Consider the following 17,979-nt stretch of genomic DNA (forward strand, 5'->3'; position numbering starts at 1 on the left):
TCCTTAGTGAGTCAGAGCTAGTGTGATTCTTTAAAGATTGTATACAGCAACATCCTTAAAAATCCAAACAAGAGACTGATGTTTGCTGAAAATGCTGAGGGATGTGAACCTCATTTATAAATTTTAAATTAATGATTTTAAAATAAAATAGTACTAAAAAAACTTAATGAGTTTTATGAGTTTGCCTTTCATCAAGATTTATCATGCTTTATTCCAAAAATTAATAAAATAACACCAGCTTGAATTATTGAGTAGTCTTGTACTGAAGTATTTGTTTTTTGATACGTCTACATTTGTTAGGAATATATTTCTGTGCTAAGGAGGATAGCAGAGGGTATGATGTATTAAGTTTTAAGGATAAGGAAATAAAGATTAAGATAGTTGAAGGTAGATTGAACAAGTATTGGGTTAATTCATTACTGTGAGTCTATAAGTGAATGACTGACATTTACATATAGAGAAAGTTTCTTGGGTTTACTTATTTAACATCTCAGAGGATACATGTTGGGCTATCTGTGACAAGTATTATAAGTAAACGGATGTTTTCTTTACATAATTTTAGATGATTAGAGATATATTTTCAATAAACTTCTATACATGAAATGCTTACATAGACCGGTAATTGAGAGGTGCTTTCTGTATCACTATTGTACACATTAAATTGTACACTTTTTGAGTTTTGTTCAGTTCTGTTTAAGTTATACCCTGGCTGAAAAGTTTAGTTTCACTTGGAGAAGTTCAAGAAGCTTTAGTGAAAAAATACCTTATTTATGAAGTATTTTAATGGGACAAGGTGTTAATCAAAAGTTTATTTTAGGGTTTATGGCTAAGCAAGGGGAAGAGGAAGAAAATAATATTAATAATTATAATAATATTAATTAATATTATTACTATTACTAATAATAATCTATTACCATGTGGTAATAGATTAGAGCTGGAGACGTAGACTTCAGGTTTAGCTTAGTAAAAACTTTAGCTTAATGTACATATTCATGATTACAGGTAGAAGTGTTTATAGATATTTGCATATACACTGGTTCGTATACACACTTATTTCCTTGCTCTGTCAACTGAGAGGACCTAAAAGCGACAAGCATACTTAGTGCCTGTATCTTGGTTTCTAACGCCATTCTCCAAAAAAAAAGAACCAGGGATCCTTGGAGAAATGGGGCTTATTCTCAGATTGGGGCAGAAAATACACAAGATGCAGCTGGAACTCTTGTAATGCCAGAAAATAAGAAAATGTTCAAAAAAGCACAATATGTAAAATGTATCTCCATGAGTCCGTACCATACTTATATAGATAAAGGGTTCAGTAGATAAGTGGGAGAACAGACATTTCCAGAAGAGAAGAATTTCAGATAATTTATGTAGATGCTTCACCTTCAAGAAAGTGGAGCATAACTCCTGACTTAATTGTGGGCTGCGCATGGTGATTTTCTTCCAAAGAGTACAGTATGGAAAAAAGGAAAAAGGGTAACTCCATTAGAGAAACCTGACAAACCTATCCTCAGCCAGGTCATCAAGGTAAACAGCAACGGTGATGTATCATGTTCATAGTATATAAACGATATGATGTGATGAAAATGGCAATTTTCTACTATGGTCCTCTGCCCCCCAAAATCTATAAGCTTAATCTAATCATTAGAAGAACATCTGACAGATCCCAGCCTAGGGACATTGTACAAAATACAGTTTGAGAAACTGTCACAGCCAAGGGGAGGGAGCCTAAGGAGATATAATGACAAAATACAATATGGTATCCTGGATGGGATCCTGAAACACGAAAATAACATTAAGTAAAAACTATGGAAATATGAGCATGATGTGGACTTCAGTTAATGTTCAAAAAAAATTTAATGTTGGCATTTCTGCATCTGTGGGCTTAGTGTGGCTAAAATGGGTATGGTGGGAGATTGGGGGGTGAGGACTTGTGGTAGGATTGAATAATAAAAATAGCTAACACTATTTAGAGTTTACTGTAGGCCAGGAATTCTTTAAACATTTTACATGTCTTAATTTTTTTAAAACAACTCTTTGGCAGGTAGTGTTATTCTTTTGTTAGAGCTGAAGAAATGAAATGTTAAATGGCTTGCCCAAGACTAAGCATTAATACCCAGGCTCTAGATCCTCTTCTCTTAACTATTAGGCTTTGCTGAGAATGGCTGTTTTGGGTGTAGCTGCAGAAAACAGTTCCCCTCTGTCACCAGGGTTGGTAGATATGTATGTGTAGGTGATAAAACATAATAAGAAGACTTTACATATATATATATATATATATATATATACACACACACACATACACACACATGTATGTATATACATATATATGTATATATATAAAATGAAACTACAATAGAAAGTTTACTCCTTTAGATTATGGTGTGTGATTATTTCATGTTCATTTTCCTGATACTTTTTGTCCTTTTATATGTCAGGTATACTGAAATTCTACAAATCGCTGGAGTCCCCAACTCACTAGTATTTCAGTAACTGAGCAAATACTCTCTGACAATAATACCTTAGGCAAAATAATCATTATTTAGCATTGCCGTTGTATTACAGTATTTTAAAGTATTTCTCCTCTTCTTTTACTACATCCTTTCTTACAACAGCATTTGGGTTTTGTTGACTTTGTAATCTTCAAATAACAGATAAAGTAACTGAGGCCTAAGAACATTAAATCAAGCTTGTTGGACAACTTTATGTATGAAGAGCTCCAAAACATGTAATCCTGCACACTTCTATTGTGCTTTTCTGTGACGTGGAAATAGTATAAAGTTAGTCCCAATTCTCAGTTTTCTAGAGTGCAGCTGACAATGAGCTCAGCTTTATTATTTTTATAAAAATTATTTAATATTTACATAATTGCAATCTAAGTAGAGGTGACGCTAATAGGCAGAGAGGAATATCTGCCCAGAAGAATCTTTTCTGTCCCTTGAGGTGAACTGTTTGCCCTTGGCTTAAATCTTTAGGATGCCTCACGATCCAGTTTCTTAATTTACACATAGTGAGTAGTGAGGCCCTAGTGAGACTTATTTATTATCAGACACAGAAAAATTGCCAGAGTATTTTCTTTTTGGTGAACTGTAATAAAATTCTGTAATTTAACCTACAGTAAAGCAGTCCATCCTTTTATACCTGCAGCCCATTACATTCTGACTAGAGATCGCCATGCCACTGGCAGGTAACTAAGCTGTCCCACTTAACCTTTATTTAGCTACTACTTCTGTGGTCCTGCCTCCTGATTTTATTCATGCCTCACACACATAGAAAGTGATGGTATTTGGAGAGTGCCTTGGGTTAACTTGTGGCCAGGGGTGATTGGCCTGAGGGCTCTGGCTGCCCAGGCTCCTCTTGCCACCCTGAGGGCAGAAGGGATCAGCATCTTGGCATCCCTGTAACATATTTGTGACATATCAGGTGCTTTAGCACTCTTCTATGACATGCACTGGTGTGTTTTCCCCCTGTGTACTTAGTTTCCACACCACGTTGTTTAAGATTTTTTACAAAAATAGTTACACTGAAACCTGGATTATATAGAGGACACATAACATTATAATTTCTGAGACGGATTTGAATCTTGCTCTTCACAATTTCCATGGACAGTTTCATTATTCTGGGTGGGGAGCGTGTCTTATGTGGCCCGATAAATCATTCTTCTTTCCCATCTGTGTTCTGAATTAAATGAGAAATAAAAGAGAGGCCCATGTTTCCCAATAAGATTACCCTTCCTTCCCTGGCAAGAGGTGGAAGACCGAGAGACTGAGAGAAGACCAAGAACTTGCAGGGGTTATGTGAGTAAGCTCTCTACAGACTCTCAGGAAACAGCATGAGTGGGGAAGAAAATCACCAGTACCATTAAGTGATTGGCCATCATTAATTGTGGAGAGCTGTGAAAAGTAAAACGCTTTACATACCAGTAGAGAAAATAGAGCCTTATAAGGGGCTCTTGCTAGAGCCTCTCTTATATATCCTGAAAGAGTACTTCAAACTGAAGTTTTTCCAGCTAATGACTTAGGAAATTTATCAGTATTTTATAAAATCATAAAAAAGTCAGATTCTTCTTCTATTTTTGGTTGACAGTAAGCTTAGAAAGCACAGATATTTCAGACACAGTATTGTTTATAGGTAAATATCAGTTTTCTTACTATTATAAATTCCAAGGAATCACTAGAACTTAAAAAGTGTATAAGCTATGAATTTTAAATGAGGGGGTGGATTAAAATTTCAAGTATCCGGGAACATTTAGAATAATTTCCAGAAGATCCATTTCAAGTAGAATAGTCTGGAAAAGTAAGAGCTTAACTTATAGATGGTATTATACCATTTATGTTAATCTAAAAAAATCTCTTCAAAAGGAATTGGATGGCATTTGCTATATTAGTTCCACCTTAACTCAAGGCTCTCCGTCTATCTTCTGCCATATGGTCAGGCCTCAGCAAATGGTGTTTCCCTCTTTTCCTTTCTCCATGTTGGTTTGTAAATCATTTATAGGCTGAACTACTAGGCAAGTATTGCTGTTAATGAAAGATAAAATTAAATGTAACTGTTATGTATCCTTGAGAAAGCATACTGAAAGAAAAATTAAAATATTATTTTTTAAAAGCCCACTTTCAACTTAGAGAAATTAAGCTATGTCCCACAATATCCCAAAAATGATTGACAATCTTTTTAACATTTGAAAATATACTTTCTAGTACTACTTTAAAAGGCATAATTTATCAGAGTAATATTATAAAGCACTGTGATTAGATTCTCTTGAGGTTTAGTTTTCTTTCACAGTTTGCCCTTGCTCCTAAAAAGGAAGTGATTTAGTGTATTGGTCAGGACAGGTTAGGTATGTCTCCTGGCCTCTGCACAAAACCATATGACACTACAAAAGATAACTGTGGTTATACCTGGAGAAGGGAAACAGTAACTATATTCAATATACAAAGGCTGTCAAAATGAAATACAGTACCTTTAGCATTTTATAGTTTGCAAAGCCCTATCATATATATTAACTTTGTGATTCCCCATAACAACCCTATCTTATATGTGTGTGTGTGTATATATATATATACACATATATATGTATGTATATATATGTAATATATGTATGTGTGTGTGTGTGTGTGTATATATATATATACACATATATATATATATATGTAAAGCTCAGAGGTTAAATGACTTGACCAAGAATAACAAGTGGCTGATTTGTGAGACAGATCCAAATCCTCACATATTATGTCCAGTGCCATTCCCTCTATACCTTTCCACCTAAGAAGCAGATGTCATTTATGTAAATGCCAAGTATTCAATCAGGGACAATGACAAGTTTCAAATAGCTAGATTTTGCTGGATTTAAGGCGCCTTGTAAGTGCTAAGACTATTCAACTGTATAACTGGCTACCACAGAAAGCAACGATGATTAGAAATGGTTAGGCAGAGGCTAGATGGCCATCTGTCGAGCTTGCTGTTGGACTGGATGACCTTTAATATCCTTTCCAATTCGGAGATTCCATGACTCTATGGTGATAATGATGCTGTTTCAGCGCGTTGCCAAGTAACATGTCTATTGTTTTTTCTGCCTGTCACACACAGCAGTGACAATAAATATCGTTTTCCTTATATGCCATGACATTTATATCATAGTGTCCTATTAGCAATTAGCATTCCCAAAGTTTCTTACCTTTATAATGTTCAAATCTATTCTAAAAATGCTGCCCAAAATTTCATTTTAAAAGGTGTGCAAATAAAATTCCTTTGATGGATGACATACCCTAAAGCAATATCCCTGATTCCTTCCCCTTTCTTTTGCTTTCAAGCTTCATCATTCACACCCTCCTCAATCTACCGTTGCCTGTACTGATTAATAAAATGACTCATTCATTCATCCACTCATTCTGTAGACATTCATTGAATCTATGAGCAGAGCACTCTTTGTAGTTAAGAAAATACAAGACAAGATTTAGAATCTTACTAGCTCTCAGGGTGGTAAAGCAGAGGAATCAATTCATGTCAATTCAACATGTATTTATTAGGCAACAAACAGTAAGGTTACATAGTATCTGAATCAGATCCACCACCAAAAATGAATGAGTTGGTTTCTGAATCCAGATAAATTGACTAACTCTAGGAGGTACAAGGTTTACTTTATCTTACTCTTTGGCTATAAAGCAAATGAAACTCACCACTCTACAGAAGCCATCCAGTGTCAGACATAAATACATACAAAGGCAGAAACACATACACATAAAGGATGATCTTTTGCAACTATAAAATACTTTATTCTTAGCTCAAGAAAACCCAAGTCCCTTGTCGAAGGTTTTGAATGCTTTCATTGACTTTTGCTGAACTCTTATATCTACAGCCAACTTACGTTTGCAATTGATGAATGAATGAGTTTAGTTCTAGTATGAATGTTGGTTAATATTTTGCTTATATTAAGGGGAAAGATATGAGTGAAATAACAAAGTTGTATATTGAAACTTAATCATAATATAATAATAATAATGAGATGAACTTAATAATTTATCATTTGTATGAGTAACTCCTTTGCTGAACCAGATAATAGTTTTTGAATATTGGGAGAACATTTCCTCAGTTTTTGTGCTATTCACATAAAAGATGTGGGCCTGTCACTTGGGCATTCACCTGGGCCTAATTATAGGAAAACTCACAACGTGGCAACTGGCTTCCATCAGAGTGAGCACGTGAGAGTGAAAAGACAGAAGTCAAGAGTTATTTTGCAACCTAATCATAGAAATGAGATGCCATCATTTTGCCATATTCTGCTGATTAGAATCAAGGCACTAGATCCAGCCCACACTTCAGAAGAGGGGATTGCATGGGACAGAGGTAGCAGAGACTGGGATCATTGGGAATCTTTGAGGCTGCTATCACAGTATAAATCCCACTAGACTGCTTTCCTTGCGGTATCTACGACATATAACCAAGCCGAAAAATCTGAAAGTCATTTTCAATTTTCCCTCTCTTAGTCAATCACAAAGTGAAATGGACACTAATATAAATGTCTATCAAATATGGCCTCTTTGCTTCATCTCCTTTGGTATGGTCCTCCTTCAGATTTTCATTCCTTCTTATTTGGATTACTACTTTTTATTCATTCTTATGCCTATAGTTCCTTCAGTTCCTCTTTCTGTGCAAAATATTTGACACCAACTGTTCCCCAGTTCCACCTTCTATCCCAGGCTTTTATACAGCTTGTGGGGCTACATCATTGAATTTCTAGTGCTAAACACAGCATCTGGAGATGGTGTACCTACAGATATTTTTGACTGAGTGATTAGGTGTTAGAGGCAGAATGGGAGTAAGTATTAAAAACTCCTTAAATATCCCAATGCCAATGAATCTTCCTTATTTTTCCTAGAATACTGGCTCGCTCTTCCATTGGGAAAAGTGTCGAATCCATCTTTTTTCCTAATCACACATAGCTGCTTCTTGTCTTTTTTTCCCGAGTCCTCATCTTTTACCTGTGATTTTTTGAAAGTGATCTTGACTTCTTTCTCCTTGGAACACCTCCATAATCTGACATATTATCATAAATACAAAATTGCCAAATGTATAGATGTGTGATTCTTCGCATAAGCTTTTTTATACAAAGTAATAAAAAAAGCTATTATATAATTTCACTGTGAAAACCAACTAAAATGTCCTTCTGAAAGGTGCAAATCATACTTTCTTTACAAAAAAGTGCTTTCTAGCACACATCTGCTATTTGCTGAGGTTATAAGTAATAGCAGCAGCAGTAGCCGTTTAACTACCACCCAAAATTTCTTTTATTATTAATTCCCACTATGCTTCGAGTATTTTTTATCTGTGTAACAAATTGCATTCATTAAAGTAATAAAATAATAAATTGTTTCCACCTTTGTCAATCAAATAAAAATAAACGTCAACTGGAGCTTCTTAAGCTAACAAGTGAGACTTTTGACTTATCTGCTTTATATGTGTTAAAAATAAATTAAAAATAAAATATAGCAGAGTAATGGATAAAATTTGACTTAATTTTCAGAACCCTTATCTTGAGTGAAAAAATAATTTCCGTTTAAATTTTCGAAATGCTAAGGATGTGGTAAACGTATCATAGTGCAATATAGTGCAAGCAACTCTGGTTTGAAGACTCTTGGTGTGTATGTACTCTATAAATATCGTAATCAGCAGCATTTTAAAATTAGAAAAATTGCGAGATTATTGGAGTACCATCTAATGTGCAGTGAGATTTTCTAGCAGGTGCTAGTTTAAAAAAATTTAAACTGTAAAAAGATTGAGTAGATATTTCAAGTTTATTCTCCACTGATAAGCTTTAAATGGTCAGTTTGGCTTGTTCAACTTTAATTATTAAAAACAGGTAACACGTAATACCTCATAGCTTACTGTGTCTCAGCCACTTTAAGGGTATGAAGAGATAGTTATGTTTTTAACCCCCAACTAAGCAAGGTGGGACCTGTGACAGATGGCCCTTCGTTTGTCCCAGTGTGCCACATAATTGGTACTGGTTTTTATGTGTATGTAGTTATGAAAAAGTTTGAGAAGCAGTGCCTTAAGTATCCATTTTCCCTTTTCAAGAATCAGTCACACCAACCAGTTTCTTAGTGTTCTTCTAGAAATAGTGATGTATATATAAACATATATGTATCTCTATATGTCACTTTTTCACAGATGGTAATATAAACATATACACTTTGATGTATCCTGCTTTTTTCACTTAACAGTGTACCTTGGAAATTGCTCTCTGTCAGTACATCAGTAGGTATAGTGCTGCTCTGTTGTTTTTTTTCTGCTGCATAATGTTGCTTATTAAATAGATATATTATCTTTATTTACAAGTGGTACATTTTTAAGAAGCTTTGTTAATATCTGCCTAAGATAGGTGTATATTCTTTATATGATATCTACCTCAGCAAGAACAGCTTTTCAAACTTCTTAAAATTGCAGTGGTTTATGTCACTGATGGTCACTTTCACTGTTGAGGTTTTCCTAGATATCAATTTTCCCTCCTTGGCTGGACTGTTGTGTTTCTAGCTGGGTTTTTTTAATTGTACAAGCAGAATGTTTTTGATCAGATTGTATTTACAGGACAGCCTGGAACTGCAGCATTCTGTCAAGTATATCACACACATTTAAAATATTGTCTAAATATTTATTCACATGATGGATTACTGTGGCTCACAAAAGGCAGTTACGACCTATTGAGTAAATAATTTTAGTTTTTAAACATTTGGAAAGGCTTTGAAAGGGTCATAATAATGTCTCATCTCAGTTGTGAGAAACAGCCACTGAATACCCTTGCTTTTTTCTTTAAATGGTATTTTAATTCTTTAGTGTTTAAGCAACAAGACAGGAAAAAAAAAAAGAAAAAATTGAAACAAATTGTCTGCAGATATAGTCTTTCTTTCTTCCTTCCCATGATACTATCTCTCCATTATGAAAAAACAGACAAACAAAATCAAGTCAAACAAACAAAAGAATATTGCAGCAGAGTTTAAAGGTTCTTGGAGGCTAAAACAAAATTCCAAAGATGTACAATGGAAATTGCAAAAACATTTAAAATAAGTGGATGTATTTCACTCAAATTTGAAAGGTTAATTTTTATAATGAACTGTGGTTTGATTTAAATGTCTTTTGTGAAACTTCTGTTTAAAAAGTAGTTTATTTCTAAGTCAGCTTGAAAATTGTGCACTTCATGCTGCTTCTGTTCTTTCAAAAAGGAGACGAGGTTTTTGTTCTTAATAATTAATTTAAACTTATGTACGTGTGTGTGATTTTCTTTTTTCAATCATGTGGCACCAGGTTCTTTTATTTATAATTCAGAGGTTGCTTGAACTTTACAAACCTTTTGCATTTATTTGAGCTTAATTTGTTATTTCTAAAGAAAGTGAGGAAAATATTTTTTTTTTCCATTCGATATTAAGTTTATCTAGACATTGTAGGTTTGTGATTGTAACATCTTTTGACAAGCAAATTAGACCATAGAAAGAGCATCCAACTTGGAGCTTGGGGCATATGGTGCTACCTTCTGCAAATATAACTCAAAAACAAGTTATTCTGTTCAGTAAGGGGTCATGTTCAGACTCGGGTTCTTTACCTTGGTGTGCAAGGGAAAAAGTAGCATCTTAAAGAAAATTGTAATCTCAGAATGTCAGAAAAATGTGCCTCTCTAAATTGAAGCTTAAAGTAAGAGAGATTAAGATACCCATGCCTACAATTTCATTATTTTTAAGATCTAAAATTACAACTTGAATGTAAAAATAGTTAAGGAAAACAATTACGGTAGTAGAACTCCAACAGAGTAGTTATTTAGGTTATTATTACAGCAACTAGAATTATTAATCCTGTGAAAATTTTGCTCTAAAATAATACTGTGATTAAAATTCAGTACCTGGCATCTCACAGTGTGTCAGCATGGTGAAAAGAACTGTTCTGAAATGATCAATTGAACACATTACTTTTGCATGTCAACATTTCTATTTTCCTTATCTAGGACTGATAGGTAAAATAGCCCAATATATACACATCTTGGGATTTCAATGTATGGATAAAGATGAGGGAAGGCCTATTGATCACTGTTTAATTCATATTGTCATTTTGAGCACACGCTTCTACAGATGGTGGAGTTTTGACTGCCCATCATAGCACCAATACCTTTGAGACAGCTGTTGCAGATAAACCTCTTTTACATGCTTTAGGTCAAGAGTAGTCAAACCTGTTACAGCACCTGCTTTTGCATATGTAAATCTGTTGTTTTGTCATTGTGTTAAACAAGAAGAGGTAACAGTCTCTTGTGGTTGTAAATAAGTCTGGAACATTGCCTACATGAAATGAAATCCAGCAAAAAGACAACTGTGATTTCTGTTGTGTAGTCATGGGAGGTTTCTTCTGTTTGGGGCTTTGTTTCTGGAAGACTGCCCATAATTCGGAGGGAGGGTAGAGAGGCAAGTTTATGTTTGGAGGCAAGAAGAGGGAAGGTGTTTGCTGTCATTGACTGTGGGGTTGTTGTGAAGTTTGACATGCCCAGAAGCTACCAAATGCCACGTGGGGCCCCCCTGCTGCATACCTCGGTTTTCATCATCTGGTGAGCCCGCAGCAGGATTTCCAGGCACTGGAGTCGACAACATGTCTACTTTGGTTTGGAGCTGATTGATCCACGGAGCAGAACTTGCTTGTGGGATCTTCCCTTGCTATAGAACGACATAAATGATTGAAATGCTTTCTTTAGGAAAAACAAAATTATCATTTGTTTATGGACCTTAACTGCTTATGGGGAAGAAATTGTCAAATAGTAATGCAAGTAGAGTTTGCTGGAAACTTTCACTAATGTTTGTGAATTATTGTCTTGTTCAACTGTGACATAAATAAAAGTGGGAAAACACAATTAGGGAGGAAGAGAGGGTGAAAAGAAATTCTTATTTACTGTGTCTCTTTAAAAGGTGAGCAGCATGTAATAAAAATGGCACCTCAAGATTTGCAAAATGACTGAAGATTTTACTGTGTTGCCATAGATGGCTGTGGGGCAGAAAAAGGAAATACTAGAATTGATGAACAAATGTTACATGCTGTCATTTTATATTACATATTTTACTGTGAAGTTGTTCCTAATTTTCATTTTTGAAAAAATAGTGCAGAATGTGTATACCATAGAAAGTAATGTTATAAATTTGTTAATTGTGTTAATTATGTTGAAGTTTGTTTATTCTGACATGGATTTATGATAAGCAGGTATAAAAAATATAATTTTCTAGCTTTGGGAGAAAAATTAAAAATTCTTCCCTGACCTTTTAACCTTGTCAAATGATTTCCCTGCTCTTGACACAGTGCATTATATTTGCAAAGGTTGGAAGTTAACTCTTCAAGGTACCAGACATCATTTTTATTGGGATATTAATTCTCAGAGGTGCTAATCTCATCAAGATTTGTGGGCATTTTCTTTCATAGGCCATTCTGATTTGTAGCTCTTTCTTTTCACAGCAGTATTAAATACCAAACCTTCTCTGATATGGAAGTTCATTAGAGATATGTCTTTGATGGCAGCCCTTTCCTGGCTTCAGTTTCAAATACCTTGATGTAAAGCTTAAGAAGCCATTGTGTTGTAAGCCCTCCTTGATGTGCCTTATTTAGATCTGCATAGTAAATCAAGGAAAGTAAATAACAAGGCACCAGATGGAAGCATGGAGATAAGGCCAGTGAACAATTGTATTTGTATTTTGTTATGATGTTGACAGGAGCTAAAATTCACTAATCTAGTTCAACTGATCTGCATTTCAAAGAAATCTCATTTAGCAGCAACTTGAAGGTTTGTAGGATAAAGTTCTTTTATTGCAGCCTTTATTGCATTCTTTGCTAATTTATCTGGTCAAGATTTAGCCTTGCTTACTTAAAGCTGCAAGCATGTTACAAGGAGTCTTAAATACTATGAAAGCATTAATGTCTAGACTATGAACTGAAGGTAATTACATATCCAGCCCTGAATAGGGTACATTTAGAAAATACTGTTGTCCAAACTCAATTGTCAGGGCAATATAGATAAGGTAGTTTTTTTTTTCCCCGTCGCCTGCTCGTTTGTTCTGAGATTTTTTCTACTTCATAAGTAAGCTAATATACAATCAACTACTCAGAAATTGTGTACAGAATGAGTCGATCTCTTTTAAATGTGAACCTAGTGATGCTGATACTGGTTGTGCCCTTTTGAGAGTGGATGATTATTAGTTTTGGAAGTCTGATATCCTCATTTGACTCTGCAGTTATAAACATGTATAATACATAAGTGAAATATGTTTAATGTGAAATTTAAAGTGTTGTAATAAGCATACTTTGAGGTGACATACACAAATATTGGTATTTTCTAATTTTGATTATAGTGTATGTTATTTAACGGAAATTAGTTATTTTCAAATACAGTTAGAGAAATTAAATATTATATGTGTATATTTACCTATGAATTAAATTTTGGGTAAATTTGGCTTGCATTGGTTTCAAAAGGAAAGTGAGCTCAAGTTCCGTCTCTGCCACTCACACCCTCTGAGATCTTGGATAAATTTCTCTCTTCTGTAAATCTCTCCTGTAAACTGGAGGGAAAGCCAGAGGCACACAAAATTTTCCCTGTTAGAAGATCCAATAAATAAATAAATATTTTGGTATATATTTAAGAAAACTTGAGTGTTCTTGAGTAAAGAGAAGGTTTGAGATAAAATTCTGAAGATATATAAACCATGATTAATTTGAAGAAGGGTCAGAACCATAATATTCAAGTGAAGATGTTTAAGAGGCAGTAGAGGATAAAGAGCTGAGCCAAAGAGAAGGTGGAAAATTGCATTCATAGGATGTTTTAGGCAATACAATTAAATAGCAAGCTTTTCGCAAAATGTAAATGGATTGTATAACAAAAGATTTTGTATTGTGTTGGGTGCTCAGAACTCAGACCACACTTTCCTTAAGAAGCCATGTTATATACACATGGCTTTTAAGTCAAAGGCTAGCCCTTCAATTTAACCTTGAGGTCAAAAAGGAGTGCTTTATGTCCTTAGCTTGCAAATATTATTATATTTATTATTTTTTAAAATATGAAATTTGTTACTAAATCTTAAAAATTGGATTTGTCTCTCTTTGTTTCTGTGTCTCTCCCTCTCTCTCTTCTCTCTCTCTCTCTCTCTCTCACACACACACACACACACACACACACACACACGTGCACAGCTTTTCTAACTTCTCTTGAAAACTCACATTTGGCAGGGCTAAGACTGCATTCCTGTGGAGCAAATGCAGGAGCATATGCAGTAATCTGATGGGGGTTAAAAAACACCTCTTTAGAGACTTTGCCACAGTACCCTACAACTTTCTTTTATCTTGCGCCTAGCTGCTTTACACTTTTATCTTTGGGTATTTTATTTTGTGATCCTCATGATACATTTGACGTTTATCATATTATTCTTTCTAGTAATATTTGCCTTGAAACCTATCCACTACATGCAACAATTTTTATAAGTGAAACATGCTTGGATTACAAATGAGATACCAGGAACAGGTTGCCTCTCACTCTAGTGGGTTTGGATTTCCCTGCCTTGTCTTTCGTTGCCTGTGAATTCTTGCAGGACTTCACTTTCTCCTTAACTGTTGGTTGCTTCCTTGGTCTTGGAGTTAAGACTGGAGGAAGTGGGGACAGATAGGAGATTGTATATTCAGTAGGAACTTTCGATCTGCAGGTCAGGAGAGAGGTGTGGACTGGATATACACACCTGGGAATCATTTGCAATAAATTGTGGTTATTGCAAGAACTGGAGCGCAGATTAGGAAAAGAAGAGGACTAGAATGAAGTCTTGAGAAAACTGACATTGAGGAAATACATGTAAGAATAGGAACTAGCAGTCACTGAAAAAAGGAGGTCTCAGAGGTAGGAGGGGAATCAAGAAAGAGGGGTGTCATGTAGGCCAAAGGTAGAGTTTTATGAAGGAAAGAATGAAAACTAAGGTAAATGAATTAGCAAAGTTAAGCAAACCAAGAATTAAGAAGTCACATTGGATTGGTCAGCTAGGAGATAATTCCTTTGTTGATGATGAAATGTTTAGCTTCAAGGATGTGAGGGCTTCCCTGGTGGCGCAGTGGTTGAGAGTCCGCCTGCCGATGCAGGGGACATGGGTTTGTGCCCCGGTCCGGGAAGATCCCACATGCGGCGGAGCGGCTGGGCCCGTGAGCCATGGCCGCTGAGCCTGCGCGTCCGGAGCCTGTGCTCCGCAATGGGAGAGGCCACAGCAGTGAGAGGCCTGCGTACCGCAAAAAAAAAAAAAAAAAAAAGGATGTGAGGATTTAATAAACCCTTGACCTTCTCTGTGAATGTACTGATGTTAAAAGAATGGAATGTTGTTCATCCCAATCCCAATAAAATAGTTTTGTCATGTAACAGCATCATAGAAAACAAGAAAAAGAATAACTTGTTGATAAAAAGAAATAATCATATAAATGAATTATAATAAATTAATGATACTTTTGAGAAGAAAAGTGGTAGCTGTTAATAATTGCAGTAAGTACGAACCCCAGCTATTCCAGGCAATGCAGGATGAATGTTCAATCTGATTATATAGTTCACAGTTTTTTGAGTGCTAGCTCTGTACCAGACACTGAGATGAGTTCTTTACGAGTTTATTTGATTTAATGAGTAAGGGTTTCAGTTGCCAACACTAACAATTATTTCTTTGTATATACTGAATTCACTGACAAAAATGTGATACATAATTTTGATGTTTTTACTGACCCTAACTCTATTTTTTTAAAAAAAAGCTGGTACCCACTATATACCAAACTGTGTCCTAGGGAATGGGGAGATGAAGATGATTAACGCATAGTTCCCATTGTTAACAGTCTACCAGTGGAGTTGAGAGAATCTGGGAACACACTTCAATGTAAAGTGTCATGATGATAGTGTAGTTTCTGAAGACCCTGACTAGTATTTTAGTACATTATGTTCTGTATTTTTTAAGCTTAAGATTATAGTGTATTTGAACATGGCAAGGTAGAGTTTGCTCTTTGTAAAAAGTTTTACCAATGGAATAGACAAGGTATAGCTAATTGTACATGTAAGTGGGTTTTTCCCTATCACAGAAAGTATATTCTATGTATATGTATATATGTGTGTGTGTGATACATGGGGGGAGGGAGAGAGAGAGAGAGAGCGATCAGTTCTTTATCACAAAGGGATGCATTTCCATATCTATAATGTAATTTTAGCCGCACTCAAACGGAATATTCTGTGAAGGGTCTGGCATATTTCTCTGACACATCTGGTAGATATGTATGGCATTAATTAGCATAGGTATTGCTATAAATGACATGTCAGTCCAGGACAACAAAAAGTATTTGTTACTGATGTCAATCATTCACCCTTTGTCAGTTCGAAAGGCTTCCCTAAAGGAATGTGCATTGATCTGCACTGATCCAAAATATAGCAAAATCATTTCTGTGTTCTTGAAACTAAGGTAGAACTACCTATGTTTGAAAAGCCATATGGAAATATTCATATAGAATGCATGTTGATAAGTTTTAGTAGTAAGACTATTAAGTTAGGCCAAGATTAGTTGTATCTTTCTAAAAGAAAATATACCAGTTTTCTGTAATCCTAAAATCTAGTCTTGAATGAGTTTTCTCCTTCAATAGCTTTAATTTTTGATAGTCAAATTTCTGTTCGTTTCACTTTGAAATAATTTTGTGGTGTTCCAGGTAGATACTTACAAGTACCCCTGACTCTGATTAAAATCAGAAGGGGCTCACGTAAGTATCAGTTTGTGACCAGATGGACGGCTTAAAGAGACATTCTTCTGCCCACGTACGTTTTGGTTTTTGTATTTAGCTATTCCGATACAGCTATTAATTGGCTTCATTTGTTTACTATATTGCCACTATAGTTTTTTTGGAATAGTAATCACAAGTGTAATAGTTTTAAATTTCTGAACGAAAACTGGCTTTAAAATGCTAACAGACACATTTCCCCCATCTGTATTTTATTTCCAAATTTCTCTAAATGTTCCCCCTACATTCTAATTTATTATTTAATGGAAAGCAATATGAATGACTTGGAAAGCAATATGAATGACTTAAAGATAAGGCAAGAGAGTGTGATCCAGGGTATGGCACAAGTTGAAGACATTTATCTTGATATTTCATTTTAATGAGGCAGAAAATATCCGTTATTAGAAAACTACAATTTGATGAAGTTTGTAGAATACAATTAACTCCTTTAAAGTTATGAATGTTCATACCACCAAAGATCAAATAATCATGTATTATGTTTCTGTGTTCTTGTGAAGGTAGGATGTGTTGCATTTTTACATTTATAGATTTCTTAGAGAGTTAACATCAAACCATATTAAAAATGTACTCCTGTTATATGCTTTAATTTGACCAACATGCTCTGTTTGAATAGCAGTTCCCAACCTTTGTACCATCTCCAAAATTCTTACTCTAGATTTCTTGCCCTGCCTACAGGCCCTTTGCTATCTGTTTCTGGTCTGTCTCATGCTCTTGAAATCATCTTTTTTATTATTCCATTAAAATTTTTTAAAATGGATTTCCCTTTACACTTTTCTAATCATCCTGTAATTCTTTAGCCCTAAGACATTAAAATGAATGAGTAAAAATATTTGATACCTAATCATCTCTGCCAGTCCATTCAAACTCATGGATTTGCAAAATTATGTTAAAGTCTTTTAAAAATACATTTGAGTAGGCTTTTGTAGTCATTTGGATTTTGAATATTAATTTTCTCTTGCTGTGCTGCTTAGCCATAAAAATGAAAAAGAAGATAGATGTGGGTTTCTTTTAGTGGTGTTAATTTAAACTACTTGATTTATTTATTGTAATATGCAACAATGGCAATTCCTATTTTCTCTGTTCACCTCAGATCCAAGAGAAAATAATGAGAAACCGCCACCCCCAGCACAGTGAGAAAAAAGTTTGATGCATTTTGTAATAATTGATTAAAAGTATAATTTCCCCCTAGATCAAACAAATAATAGAAGTCTGTTGAAGCTTTGTCCTGACCTATTCTGGAAGTAGAAGAATACCCTGGAGAAAAGAGCATTGTAAGCACAAAGAATAAAACTCCTCAATCCTGGGAGAGAGAATTAAAGTCTAACCCTCCATATGTAAGTCATCTGCACTCTATATTTTCCATCTCTCAGTTTTTGTGGCTATTCAGGTGTTAGTAATAGAAAACTATGCGATGACAATATTCTTTGGATTTTTTTTCTCTACAAAATATATGGGTGTTTTGGTAGGTAACTTAAATTTCTATTTGTGTTAACATTTTCTAACTAATAACATAGGGTGATGCCGTACAATAATAACATTTAATGCAAAATGGATTAGTTTTAATTTTACCTTCTGGCAGAGAACTGTTAAGAATTTTGAGAGTATTCTGATGAAAAGAAGGTAACTTCATTTGATTTAATATGTGCAATTGTGCCGTCATAATCCCTTTATGCG

General features: G+C 34.8%; 1 protein-coding gene across 4 annotated transcripts in view; it reads left to right on the forward strand.

Moving 5' to 3' along the window:
- FOXP2 (forkhead box P2) overlaps positions 1-17,979 on the forward strand; it is a 531,964-nt gene that overhangs the window by 47,986 nt on the left and 465,999 nt on the right. For 3 of the 4 annotated variants that reach the window (XM_067746782.1, XM_067746788.1, XM_067746783.1), the window contains exon 2: positions 17,495-17,639. The exons of the other annotated variant lie outside the window; for it this stretch is intronic. The gene's annotated coding sequence lies outside the window, so the exon portion shown is untranslated. The remainder of the gene's footprint in view (positions 1-17,494; positions 17,640-17,979) is intronic. 4 annotated transcript variants of the gene reach the window in all.

Source organism: Pseudorca crassidens, chromosome 8, assembly GCF_039906515.1.
Source record: "Pseudorca crassidens isolate mPseCra1 chromosome 8, mPseCra1.hap1, whole genome shotgun sequence".
Taxonomy (NCBI): Eukaryota; Metazoa; Chordata; class Mammalia; order Artiodactyla; family Delphinidae; genus Pseudorca; species Pseudorca crassidens.